This window comes from Ranitomeya imitator, chromosome 5 (assembly GCF_032444005.1).
Source record: "Ranitomeya imitator isolate aRanImi1 chromosome 5, aRanImi1.pri, whole genome shotgun sequence".
Taxonomy (NCBI): domain Eukaryota; kingdom Metazoa; phylum Chordata; class Amphibia; order Anura; family Dendrobatidae; genus Ranitomeya; species Ranitomeya imitator.
In genome coordinates this window covers 254,829,515-254,842,682 of record NC_091286.1, presented here as the reverse complement: position 1 = coordinate 254,842,682, position 13,168 = coordinate 254,829,515, and positions in this window count along the sequence as shown.

The following is a 13,168-nucleotide window of genomic DNA, read 5'->3' as shown; positions in this document are numbered from 1 at the left end:
GTGTTTCTGGATTGCCTTCATAACACCTGTCATTAGCAAACATAACACATATCTGTCTCCCACTTAAGCTGTGTACTGTTATACAGTGGGCCTGATTTTCCCTGCAGTCTCACCCACCTATAAAGGGAGATCTAAATACACCACAAGTTTGAGTACACATTGTAACTGGTTTTACAGTACCAAATCCTGTTTGTTTTGTTACATTTTTCAAACAAGAAGGAAGTCTGGTGGAAGAGGTCGTGGCCGTGGGCGGTCATTGCCAGCTGGTAATGATGGTAGTGGTGGTGGAGCATCAGGTGGTCGTGGGAAAAGCAATATAGCACCTAAGTCTCAAGTTGTTGAGCCAGCGTCATCGTCTGGCTACACAAGGCCTCGAACGCTCCCTTTTCTGGGAGTAGGAAAACCGTTTTTAAAGCCAGAGCAGCAGGAACAAGTTTTGGCTTTCCTTGCTGACTCTGCCTCTAGCTGTTTCGCCTCCTCTTTGGAAAGTGCAAAATGTAAAAGCAGCGCGTCGTCAGTGGATGTTCCCGGTCAGGGACAAGTCGCTTCCTTGTCTTCTTCACCCAGAACAACAGAGAAGGATGCGTCAGGCGACACAATGGGTTACTCTATTTAGCTCTTTACACATACCGTTCCTGGGTTAGAAAGGGAAATTGTTAACATGCCATGCCCATTACAAGATGAATCGGACATGGAGTGCACAGATGCACATCCACATCCAGATTACTATGCTGTTCCTTTGACTCAGATCAGAACATTGCCCTCGCAGTGTACTGATCCAGAATCTGACCCTGATGAGACTATGGATCCCCGTCACGAACGCTATACCACCGGCTTACACGGTGACACAGAGGAAGGTGCACAGGACATAGAAGAGGAGGTCATAGATGACCCAGTTGTTGACCCCGATTGGCAGCCATTGGGGGAACAGGGTGCAGGGGTCTGACAAAGGAAGACATACGTTCCGAAACGCGCGTCGGGTGAGCGCACATACAGGATTTAACCCCCTCAGGTATATATAAATCAATTTTTGGCTGTACTGCTGCACGGTTTATATTACACTCATTATGGAAACACCACGCTGCTTCTAACCGCTGGTCAAATTTATTTGCACGTGTGCACTTTATTTTCTTGGTAGAAACTCGCACCTTATTATATTCCACGGCAGCTTCTCCTATTTTTTGTTCTTTTCACATATTGTTTTGAGACATATAGGGTCATCTATTTGCTGGCCCCTGTATGTTTTGTAACACTTTTTTATCTGGTTGGATTACATTTGTGCAATAAGCACTATATATGTGAGACAGTATTATAAAATACTTTTTGCACCAGGATATTTTTTGCACTTGGTCACTTTATTTGCCATATAGGCAAAAATTGCATATGGTTATTGTTCTTTGATGTTTTTATTGGTATAAATTGTGGTTTTTCTTCTCACGTATTTTGGTGCAGCCTATATTTTGAAAGAATCCTGGTATTGTGGTGGTGTTATTACTGTAAAAAATACACACAGCTTGATATATCCTGTTACTGCGCGTGTTTCATTCATGTTTTTAAAAAATCTTTTTTAAAAATGATTTTGATTCTTGTTAATTATAGGCATCCCATTAATGAAGCCATATATTATTTATCCCATGCCTATGTATAATTTTTCTGCACTTTGATCCGTGTGGTATTGTGTTGGTCTTACAGCTTCACTGAATAAACCAGTGCTGCTTGTTTACTTCTGTTTCCAATTTTGAACTGCATTTAGCCTACTTACTGATTTGGGCCTACTCACTGTGTCAGCCTCTCATTACAGTTGTCCTCCACTGAACAAAGCAATGCCGCCTGGTTAGTCCTGTTACCAATTTTGAAATGCATTTAGCCCAGTTTATTATTTGGGCCTATATCTGTGTTTCCTCCTCATCCTGCCCATTGCCCAGCCAGTGATAGATGAGTCTGCTGGTACATTGACCCAGAACGCTACATTCCCGTGCACGCTACACAGCCAGAATGTGACCCTGCTGAAAGTCAAGTTCCCCTTCCCGCATACCATACCTCCTTACACGGGGACAAAGAGGAAGGTGCAGATGAAAGTGCAGGTTCCTTCATCAGGTTAAGGGGGGAATAATTGTTGGCGACGTTACTGGCACAGGGCCCCTCATCGTACGCAAAAGTGTCGCTGCTGGTGGGAGGCGCCCCCGCCGTGCAGACACACTGCTGTACATTTAGGGGCCCTGTGCCAGTGGCAATGCCAACGAGTGGGGCCCCCCGCTTGCTCAGGATCACAGCACTTGCAAAGTTTAAATACTTACCTCTCCCTGCTCCACTGCCATGACGTGGTCCACATTTCCTGGGCACACTAAATACTTGAACCAGCCCTACCCCCCACAACATTAGCCAAATTACCCCCAATTTCCAATGCCTAACTATTATTATAAGGTAAATTAAGATTGACAAGCTTCAGTAACAAGAATGGATGTTTTTGCCATTAAAATGGGCACTGTAGGTGTTTTCCTGGCCCCCACTCACTGCCGACTATGCTTCCCCATTGACTTGCATTGGGTTTCGTGTTTCGGTCGATGCCCGACTTTTCGCGATAATCGGCCGATTTCACTCGACTCGACTTTTGAGATAGTCGGGTTTCGCGAAACCCGACTCGACCCTAAAAAGCTAAAAGTCGCTCAACCCTAATGAGGCCTTTTTCGGTGAATTTAAAGCACCAAAAAAGTGGCACAAGGGTAGCACACACAACTATGCTACGTATGCCTGACAAACTATGATTTTTCAACAGCCCCCTCAGTCTGACAGAACAGACTGTATATTTTTTGGGGGGGAGGAATTTTTGGAAATAAAAAAATAGGTATATAGTAAATAAGCTGCATCAGAAGCAGCAGCAACAGGCAGTTATAGAGCTTTGGGAAGGATGCAGTGGGAGCAATGGACACACATTCAGTGCCTGCAGGCCTTGCACTGATGTGGATATGCCGTGCCGTGCCTACTTAGCGCTGCAATATCAGGACCCACGAATTAGCACTAAATAGGACTTTTGGTTTCTGAGGAGTTGTGGATGTAAGAGTTGCAGACCTATACTACCTCTAAAAACCACGATTCTGACCCTATCTTGGCAGCAGCTCTCCCTACTCTCGCTGAAACAGGAACAGAATGCGGCGAGCAGGGCAGTGCCAGGTCTCTTATACTAGGGATGATGCTGTGCAGCCAAGCCAATCCCTGCACGACCACAACAAAGATGGCTGTGGCGTTTCATGGCCTGGCAGACAATCCCTGCACCGTGTTTGGGTCTCTAAAGTCCGCCAAAAACGCTGGGTGGAGACAAGAGTTACCACCCAATAATCTCGGAAATGCTCGCTGCTCGGCGAGTACCCCAAGTACCCCGATACTCGGGGGAGTAACGAGCAGTGGCAAGCACGTTCGCTCATCACTATTCATTCACTGATGCTAGTGGGAGGATTATTTCAACATTTCACAAAATATTCAAAAAAATTTCCCAAATGTCTCAAACTAAAGTGTAATAGAAAATCATTGTATCTCCATAAAAGTGCACTGATGCTATTATGTGAACAGGCCACTAATCTTGATGTTAAGTTGATAAGCTGCTCGCAGAAGTTAATATTTTTATGGTACCTATTTTAGAACATATTTTTATTCCAACAAATTATGAAACACTAATGATATCATAAATACAGTCATAGGATAAAAGTCAAAAGCGGCATGGCCACATAGGAAAACGTGAATATTATCAATACAACATGATAAGGAAGGGCTTTTTCATACGTTTTGCATCTGAGTGCAGGCTCTTCAAATTACTCCTCAGCTGGAGCTGAACAAATTATAGAGGTAATGTGGATACTAAAGGGAGCCTGCCATCTGATTCTTGCTGCTCAAACCATGTGCAGCATAAATCAGTGTCACGGGGTCCTTCTCCTATACCACACAATCAACAGAGCCAGCGTAGAGTGAACAATCCCAAGACCTTTATTTAGGCAAACAGACAAAAGGTCCATGTACAATCCACCACACAAAGGATAAAATAGGCTACGTTCACACTAGCGTTATGCTAGTTTGCGTCGGGCGACGCAGCGGCGACGCATGCGTCATGCGCCCCTATATTTAACATGGGGGACGCATGCGTTTTTGTTTGTTGCGTTGTGCGACGCATGCGTCTTTTTTGCCGCAAGCGTCAGACCAAGAAAACGCAACAAGTTGCATTTTTCTTGCATCCAAATTTCGGCAAAAAACGACGCATGCGTCGCAAAACGCAGCGTGTCTGTCCCCCGGCGCTCTGCTTCCCTGCACTGTCAGCGCCGGCCGGCCGTAAAGCACAGCAGTGATGTCACCGCTGTGCTTTATGGCCGGCCGGTGCTCACAGTCAGTGCAGGAAGCAGAGCGCCGGGGGACAGACACCGGAATGTAAGTATGTAGTGTTTGTTTTTTTTACATTTACACTGGTAATCAGGGTAAACATCGGGTTACTAAGCGCGGCCCTGCGCTTGGTAACCCGATGTTTACCCTGGTTACCAGGGGACTTTGCATAGTTGGTCGCTGGAGAGCTGTCTGTGTGACAGCTCTCCAGCGACCACACAGCGACGCTGCAGCGATCGGCATCGTTGTCTAGATCGCTGCAGTGTCGCTAAATGTGACGGTACCTTTAGTCTCTCTCCTCATTCACAGGTCAGGAGGGGGATGGTCTCAAGGGCTCATTGTTTCAACAAGCTAATTCAACAAGTCATTAGCATAAAATACGGTACTGTTGGGGCTGATATCAGATGGCAGCAACAGCCATTCATCAATTATCAAATAACTCCTTCTGCAAGAGAACACCATGAAAATAAGTAAAATAGAAATATACACAAAAATGATACCCACATAGCATATCACACCATCACAATCTCTCCCCCTCATAATAAGTGAGCACGCTATGAGGTCTACACAGACCTCTGGCCTGCTCACTTTAGTCCACATTGCTCAATAGTTTATAGTTCCTTGTACAGTGGCAGGGGTTGCAATAATCATGAGCACTTGTCCATAAATTCCCAAGTCCTGGCTTTATAATAATAATAATAATAATCTTTATTTTTATATAGCGCTAACATATTCCGCAGCGCTTTACAGTTTTTGCACACATTATCATCACTGTCCCCGATGGGGCTCACAATCTAGATTCCCTATCAGTATGTCTTTAAGGTCATACCAGGCTTTTTGACTGGACTGGGCCGTTCGCTGATGTTCATTAGCCAAGGTAGCTAGCTGGGCGAGACAGTCTCTGAACTCTAGAACGTAGGGAATGATGGGCATTCCGGTATCTGCAATATCTCCCTCCAATTGTTCTTTCAGAAGAGTGAGAGGCCCACGGACCTTCTGCTCCCACAAAATGACTTTGTAACTCCCCAATGTAATTTCCAAGGAGGATATCTGCAGGAAGTCCTCCCATAACTCCAATCCAACACAGTTGTTCTCCAAAACCATAATCCAAATGCAACAATGCTTGCTGTATATATTTTCAGACACCCCCCTCCAGGACAATGGGAATTCCTGAGCCCTGGTGAACTGCCTGGGGTCGAACCACACGGGGGTCAGACATAGTCCGGAATGCCCCCGTGTTTTTAAATCCCAACACTTTGTATCCATCAATTAAGACATCCTGCAGGTGGCAATGCCGTTGCTCTGTATTTCTGATGGACAAAGGCCGGAGTCTGTAAACTCCAGGAGGGGTATCTATGGTGCCGTGGTCGGTGGTCCACTCTGGTGGGGGTGGTGGTAGCTCTTTCTCAGGTTGGATGGAGTGCACAAGATGTAATGGATGAGGTGGGGCTGCATGGGGCTCCCTCCGAATCCATGAGGGACAGCCAGACTGCAAATGTCCAGGTTGCCCACACCCATAACAACTCCTCTCTGTGATACCCCCAGGTCATGGTCGGAACTGTTGGGGCCCAGGATTGTGAGGAGTGATTGTCATCAGCTTGCGCCTTGGTGGAATAGGTGGAAGGGCAGATATAATCGGAAGGGGACAGGGCGTGGGAGTAGGCCATGGTTAATTGCCCAGGAGCCTCCTCCATTGCGGTTGGATAGTAAGGACTTCATCGGCCAGGGCTGCAGCTCTAACCATGGTGCACGGCATGCACTCCTGGACCAATTCCCGTACCTCTGCGGGGCACTTGGCAAGAAATTGTTCTATAAGGAACGCCTGTATAACATCTTCCACAGTAAAGGCATTTTCTGCTTCCAGCCATCTCCGACATGCCTGGGAAAGCTTATGTGCATACATCCTAAATGATCCCCAGTAATGCATGGGAGGTCTCGGAACTTGGCCCTATATGAGTCTGGGGTGATAGCATGGTAATCCAGGATAGTCTGCTTTACAATGTTATAATCCCAATTCCGCTGTGAGTCAATGGTTTGGTAAGCCTCCGCCAGGCTACCGTTCAGGAGTCCCACCAACAAACGCATCCAGCCAGAGTGTAGCACCTCCATCACAGCACACTGCTGCTCAAAGTCCTTGAAGAACCCCTCCACATCTCCGGAAGCCTCATCAAATGGCTTAATCTCTGTCCAGGTGATCCGTGCAGGCTCCCGAATCATTGGGTTTACATTCCACATTGCGTTACTCCCTCTTTCAAGCTCCATTGCTTCTTGTCTCTGCTGTGCCCGGTGGGCAGCCTCCACGTTGTACTCCTGAGAGACGCCTGGGCCCAGAACCACCATCTCTTCTTCGTACCACACCACCCACTGGCTTTTTGGGGTGGGGATCCTTGTCTGCAGTGCTCGTCCTTCAGACATATGGGAGGAGGTGGCCGGGCTGGCACCCACCAGTAGGTCAATTAAGGCCTCTTTAGTCAGTCCCTGGTAGTTCAGGTCTCTGGCTCTCTCCTGTAAACTGGATACAGTCCAATTTCTGTACTCACTCTGTGGGTGGTTCTTCATTAGGTTACACTCTGTTGATCCCACTGCTTGCCGCCAGTTGTCACGGGGTCCTTCTCCGATTCCACACAGTCAACAGAGCCAGCAAAGAGTGAACAATCCCAAGACATTTATTTAGGCAAAAATATGAAAGGTCCATATACGATCCACCAAATAAAGGATAAAATAGTCCAGAACACAAATGCAGTTCAGTAACAGGATAAAAGTCCAACAATCCAGCAGACAGAGGATAGCATAGTCGATATACTCTTCTTTCTCTCTGAGATGCTGTGTACACATCATCATTCCACTCAGGACTGATTGGTGTCTCACCTCCCTGATATTTTAAGTCTCCCTCCTCATTCACAGGTCAGGAGGGGGAAGGTCTCAGGGGCTCATTGTTTCAACAAGTTAGGTCAACATGTCATTAGCATAGAATACAGTACTGTGGGGGCTGTTATCAGATGGCAGCAACAGCCATTCATCAATTAGCAAATAATTCCTTCTACAAGAGAACACCATGAAAATAAGTAAAATAGAAATATACACAAAAATGATACCCACATAGCATATCACACCATCACAATCAGATTCTGGCTGCACAAGTGCAGCCAGGTGTGTTTTTCCCTAAAATTCTACAGCGCTTTAGAGAACATATAGTTACAGGATCCAGCTGGGAACCATAGCTGGAGAACAGACTAGTTCAGTTCCGCTCAGCTCTTTTCAGTGCTGCTAGAGGTAATTGGCTGGTCTCTCCCAGTATACACTGGGGAAAGACATAATCACCTCTTGTGGTGCTGGACTAGAATAATCTCTGGCTATGGTCCCTGACCTGATCTCCTGACTATATTCAAAGATATGTCTGGCTGTAATCGTGCAGCCAGGCTCTGATTCATGCTACCCATGGCAAGGGCAGCATAAATCATATGATAGGCTCCCTTTAACATATTCTAAAGTACAAAAATAAGTCCAATTTTTATTGGTGTGTATAGCAGTTGTGGCGCCCCTGAGGGTTCAGTCGCCACAGAGGTATTGCACCTCAGCCAGAGGTGTGGTACTCTGCTCTCAGGTAAGGAGGGGGGGCACTACCCAGAACCCAAACACTTGCATCCAACACCAGACCTCTCAGGTGCAGAGTGGGACTAGGTAGAGGGTGTGGGTGGAGAGAGTAGAGTTGTCACAGAAACAAGAGGGAGGAGACAGTTAAGGAGTTAGACAATTGAACCTGGGGACTTGAGCAGTGACAAGCTCATTCCAGCACCTTAGGACAGAAAGAGAAAACAAGAAAGATAGAGAGAAGCTCCTGACATAAAGAAGAGATAGAAGGGATCCTAGATGCAAGGGTAGTGAGCAATCCACCCGTGGGGCCCGTATCCACGCTGACTGTAGTTGGGTGGAGGGACCAGGTCACAGTGGGGAACCAGCCCCCAGACTAATGGAGAACTACAAGGCTTAGCTAGCCAGCTGGAGGCTGTGTTATCTGTATGTACATAAAGGCACGGATGATTGACCTCGTGGAGACCAAAACATCCAACACCGCGGAGACACCATCACGTGATTCTCAACGCAGTGATCCAGAACACTGCCCCCAAATATGCAAGTGCATGTAGAGGAGCTGCGGAGACACCATCACGTGTTTCTCAACGCAGGCAGTGAATAACCAGGCCTTTCCCCAGGAAGGAACAACCAAGGGAAGGGCAGCATCCAATAAAGGAAAACATCCAATAAAGGAAAACATCCTTTACTGGATGTTTTCCTTTATTGGATGCTGCCCTTCCCTTGGTTGTTCCTTCCCGGGGAAAGGCCTGGCTATTCACTGCCTGCGTTGAGAAACATGTAATGGTGTCTCCGTAGCTCCTCTACATTATCTGTATGTACCACAGCCACATCCACACATATTCACTGAAAAGGCAGTCATACAGGATCAAGGGGACCAAGAGGACGTCGCTCAACAAGATCCAAGGATGCTGGCTTTTGATACTGTGTGTGAAGGCGCAGGGCAGGAGAGGAGAGAGCAAGCGCAGAGATGGCCAGGGAAGGAACATAAGAAAGGGGTCCTGGCAGAGTGCCACCCAAACTATCTGAGAGCTGGCTGGACCATGGACCTGGAGGACACAGCACCCTGGCTGGGGAATAACATCCGAACAACTGCCATGGGGCCTAGCTCTATCCATGGAAAGCTGTACCAACTATGCTGTGTCACCAACTGCCCCAGTGGACCTGCACCGCAGCATCGGCCATCCATGGCCGAACACTATAGGTGGCGTCACAAACTATCTCCCATAAACTTTATTTCCCCTTTAATTTCATTGACACTTTTATTGGACGCCCAGGAACACGGACCGGGTCAATGCTGCCGTGACTACCCCCTTAAGAACCGTCATCGGACCTGGCCCGAGTACTCTGCGGCCCTAGCGGGCGCTCCACAGTGCTTCCTTGGGCTCTTTTAATGTAGCACCATCAACCTCCAGACTACTTGCAATTTCTTCACTGGACAATTATTGTTTAGATTTCTTTGACCATAAAAAGTCATGTGACTTTTAATAGTCATCTTGACAAATGAATTGTATTGAGATACAATCATATCTGGCAGTCATACTGTATCCTATATTTAGGAATGTCATCATCGTTGGCATGTGTATCATATATCAATTATAACCAAGTACAGTCTTAAATGGGCTTTGATAGTATGTTATAAATGACTGCAAAACAGAGCAGGGATTAAATATTTTTTGTTCTTTTCCTCTCTGAATTTTGCTTTCCTCTTACACTTTGTCCATTGGGTGGTCTTTGTAGCTTCAACAAACAGTAGTTCATGTAACCAAAAACATCAAATGTTATTTAATACAACATGCAACCTCTGCAGCCAGTGTCTGAGCCAGCATACATATTAAATTACTGTAGAGCTTTAGAAATAGATGTGTCTAGAGATGTTGGTACACATTGTGGGAAATCTTTTCGCACAGCTGCCTGAATCCTGTCTAGCTGGGGGACAGATAATGTATGTGAAAACATTCCTTAAGATCCAACTCTGAGGAATCATATGCCTTTGTGTAAAAAGACATATAATAGTTTTCATGTGCACATTTATGCGGGAATGTATTTTCAGTTTATATGGACCTAGACCAAATTAAATCAATGAACCCTGGATTGCTAATCAGTCATCCTAGATGCCCTAGCTATGTTTCTGAACAAATAATACTGCATGGCTTCAAGTAAAAACTAGGATCAACAATGTAAAAGAGAAACAAGGTTTAGTAGAGGACGGCATTTGAGCGCTTGTCTTGATGTCATCAATGGTTTTTGTAGCACCATCACATGCTGTGGTAGTGGTGCAGTTTACAATATTAAAGCTCACAACATAAGCACTTTTACCTATATGTATCACACCCCAAACCCAATTGGAATATAATATTTCAGTCAGGCTTAACTCCTCCTATCAATTAAAAAATCACGGGCAATATAAAAGATGAGGGTTGGCCAAGAAGCGCTAGTTTATGCCTGTTTAGTATAGGTTGGAGTCCAGAGTGCACAGCTCATTCTACATAGGGATAAAAAAAGGTCTAATCAGAGGTGTACTAATTTAGTGCTCAAGCAGATTGAAAATTATATAACAGTATTCACCGCGCTGAGTAAAAAAGACTATATAATGTGATGTAAATATCAAAAAGAAAGTTATATTCACCTTTGTAGTGGAGATAGTTGGAAAATATTCATAGAGCCATAAGAGGATGAAATATCCGATGGTAGAAGCTAGTGAGATGATATGGTAATTACCGTAGTACCTGGTATGAGTATAATTGTAGTGACATGCAGCTGGTTCTGAATAGTAGATAATTACTTACTCCAGTAAACAGATGAAAAATTACCGAAACTAGTCCAAAAAAGGATAAGTGCTGGTATGCGTGAGTATTTTGTAAGACGACTGGGGTTTTAGAGGCACTTGTCTATGGGTCCAAAGGTAAACAAAATACTGGAGATAAAACTAAAAATTATGATAAAGGGATCACAGTATATAGGAGTACCAATTGTATAACGGCACTTACTGTGGCTAAAACACTGTTTGTGAGTTGGACCTACAGTAGGTCCTGCAAGTCATCTAGAGATGCCTTTAACTGTAGTCTGCCCAGTACTGCTTATAAAAGTGGTGATACAGCGTTTTGCTTTTAGGAAGACCAAATGTAAGCAGTTAATAAATGTAAAGTGTTACCGTCAGGAGAGTTGCATTGGCGTCTGTAGAAGTCGTGTGCCTGAGGTATACTTACTGGAGTGTAAACATTGGTGGCAAAGCGGCTGTCTGGTGAGAGCTGATGCCTGATGCTGCTAGCAGATGCTGATCTCTGCTGTACATAGGTTCCCAACGGGGAAGCAGAAAGACGAGAGATGCCAGCACCTTGCATGCCCTGGCCGGAAGCAGACGCTTAGGTTTAATAAGGTGATCACCGGTCACAACAAGTTTTTATAAAATCTACTCTCTGTATCATGCAGATTGCATGAGACAGGGATGTGCTAATAACCAAATTGGGTTATGTAACCCATGCTTTACACGACACCTCTTCTCTCTGAGGTCAGTGCTATGGTAGGTGACATTGGATTAGCTCCATCGTCTCTTCAGTCTGCATTTCTATAGTTCTAAATATTAATGCAGACTGAAGAGATGATGGAGCTAATTAATACAGCAAAAAAGGTCAGGGGTCAACAATACTCACCTGTCCGTGTGTCAGAACTAGTGCACTCAGGATGCAGAAAACACTGCATCCTGAGTGCACTACTGCTGACACCTGGGCAGGTGATCATTGTTGACCCCTGACCTTTTTTGCTGTATTAATATATATTTTTGGAGGATTTTCACTCCTCTTTGTGTTTTTGCCACCTCATAGCTCCATTACACAAACAAGAAGCAAAGCTGCTGGGTAAATCAAATAGAAAAGAGGAGCAGTGTATTGTGTGTCATGGAGCTATGAGCTGGCAAAAACAAAGTGTGTGTATACGGCGACATGTGTGTTGACGGCGCACGGTGTGTGTTGCCAGTGACGAAAGAGACAAAGATCAAACAGTGATTGGGGGAAAACAACTCAAATTGATTTAAAAAACAATAATAACTTTTACGAACTGATGAGGGGAAAATGTTATGGACCAGGGTGTGTGGAGCTGGGAGCATTGGCTAAGGGTGGATGATGAAGGGGTTCCAGGGGAAGGGGTAACTAAACTTGTGGGGTCTGAGAGGTCAAGGATGGATGTAGACACATTTGGAGTGGAAGCATGGGACGGGAGAGACACATTGGAAGGAAGAGAAAAACTGGACAACACAGACACATTGGGAGGTGAGGGTGGAGGTAGCACAACACTTCTGCTGCCTTTAGTCCTTTTTGCTTTCGGTCCAGTTTTATGTGACATACTCCTTTTTTGTGTCTCCTTGGGAGGGTGGGAGTGGTGGGGTCAGCAGGGCGTGTATGAACTGGACCTGGCCTGGTGGTGGCGGTGGACAGCCGTGCAGGTTCTTCTGGTGGCCTAGTGGTGGTGGCGTTGGACAGCCGTGCAGGTACTTCAGGCAGCCTACTGGTGGTGACAGTGGGCAGCCGTGCAGGATCTTTTGGCGGCCTACTCATGATGGCGGTGGTCAGCCGTGCAGGAACAGGACTCAGCATGGTGGTGATGGTGGAGTGGATTTCAGCAGCACCCAGAATGGTGGTGGTGGTGTAGTGGTGTGCAGCAGGACTGGGCATGGTGGTGGCCGTACAGTGGTATGCAGCAGAACTCGGTATTGAGGTTAAGTGTGTAATTGGTGGCATAGGTGGAAATACCACCTGTGCCTGGTATAGGTACTGAGTCTGCTGCATAGCCCGAACATAAGCAGCATTGCAGGCCTGCATCACGTTGAGATGGAGTTCAGGCGTAAGGTGTTCTGACATGCCCTGCTCTATCTTTTTGTGCTGGTCTCTGGGGGTCGGCTTCCAGACGATTAAGGCACTGATTGACATCCTGGAAAAGTGTGATAATATGGGTGAGACCACTTTCCAGTCCATTTTCCAGTGCCTTTAAGCCATTCTGGAAGACCGAGCTCAAGTGAATAAGCTCGGGCATGAGTGACCTGTCCGAGGCCTTCTGTCACTGGTGGGAAGAGCCCCCCCAAAAAGAGGCAGAGGACTGGGACAGGGAAACACCTGATGGACCAGCTGCCTGTTCTCCGGTCTGTGATGCAGGCCCACTTGCTGCTTCGCTAGTGGATAGCTGGGACTGGTCCGTGGCAGTTTGATGAGGGACCGCT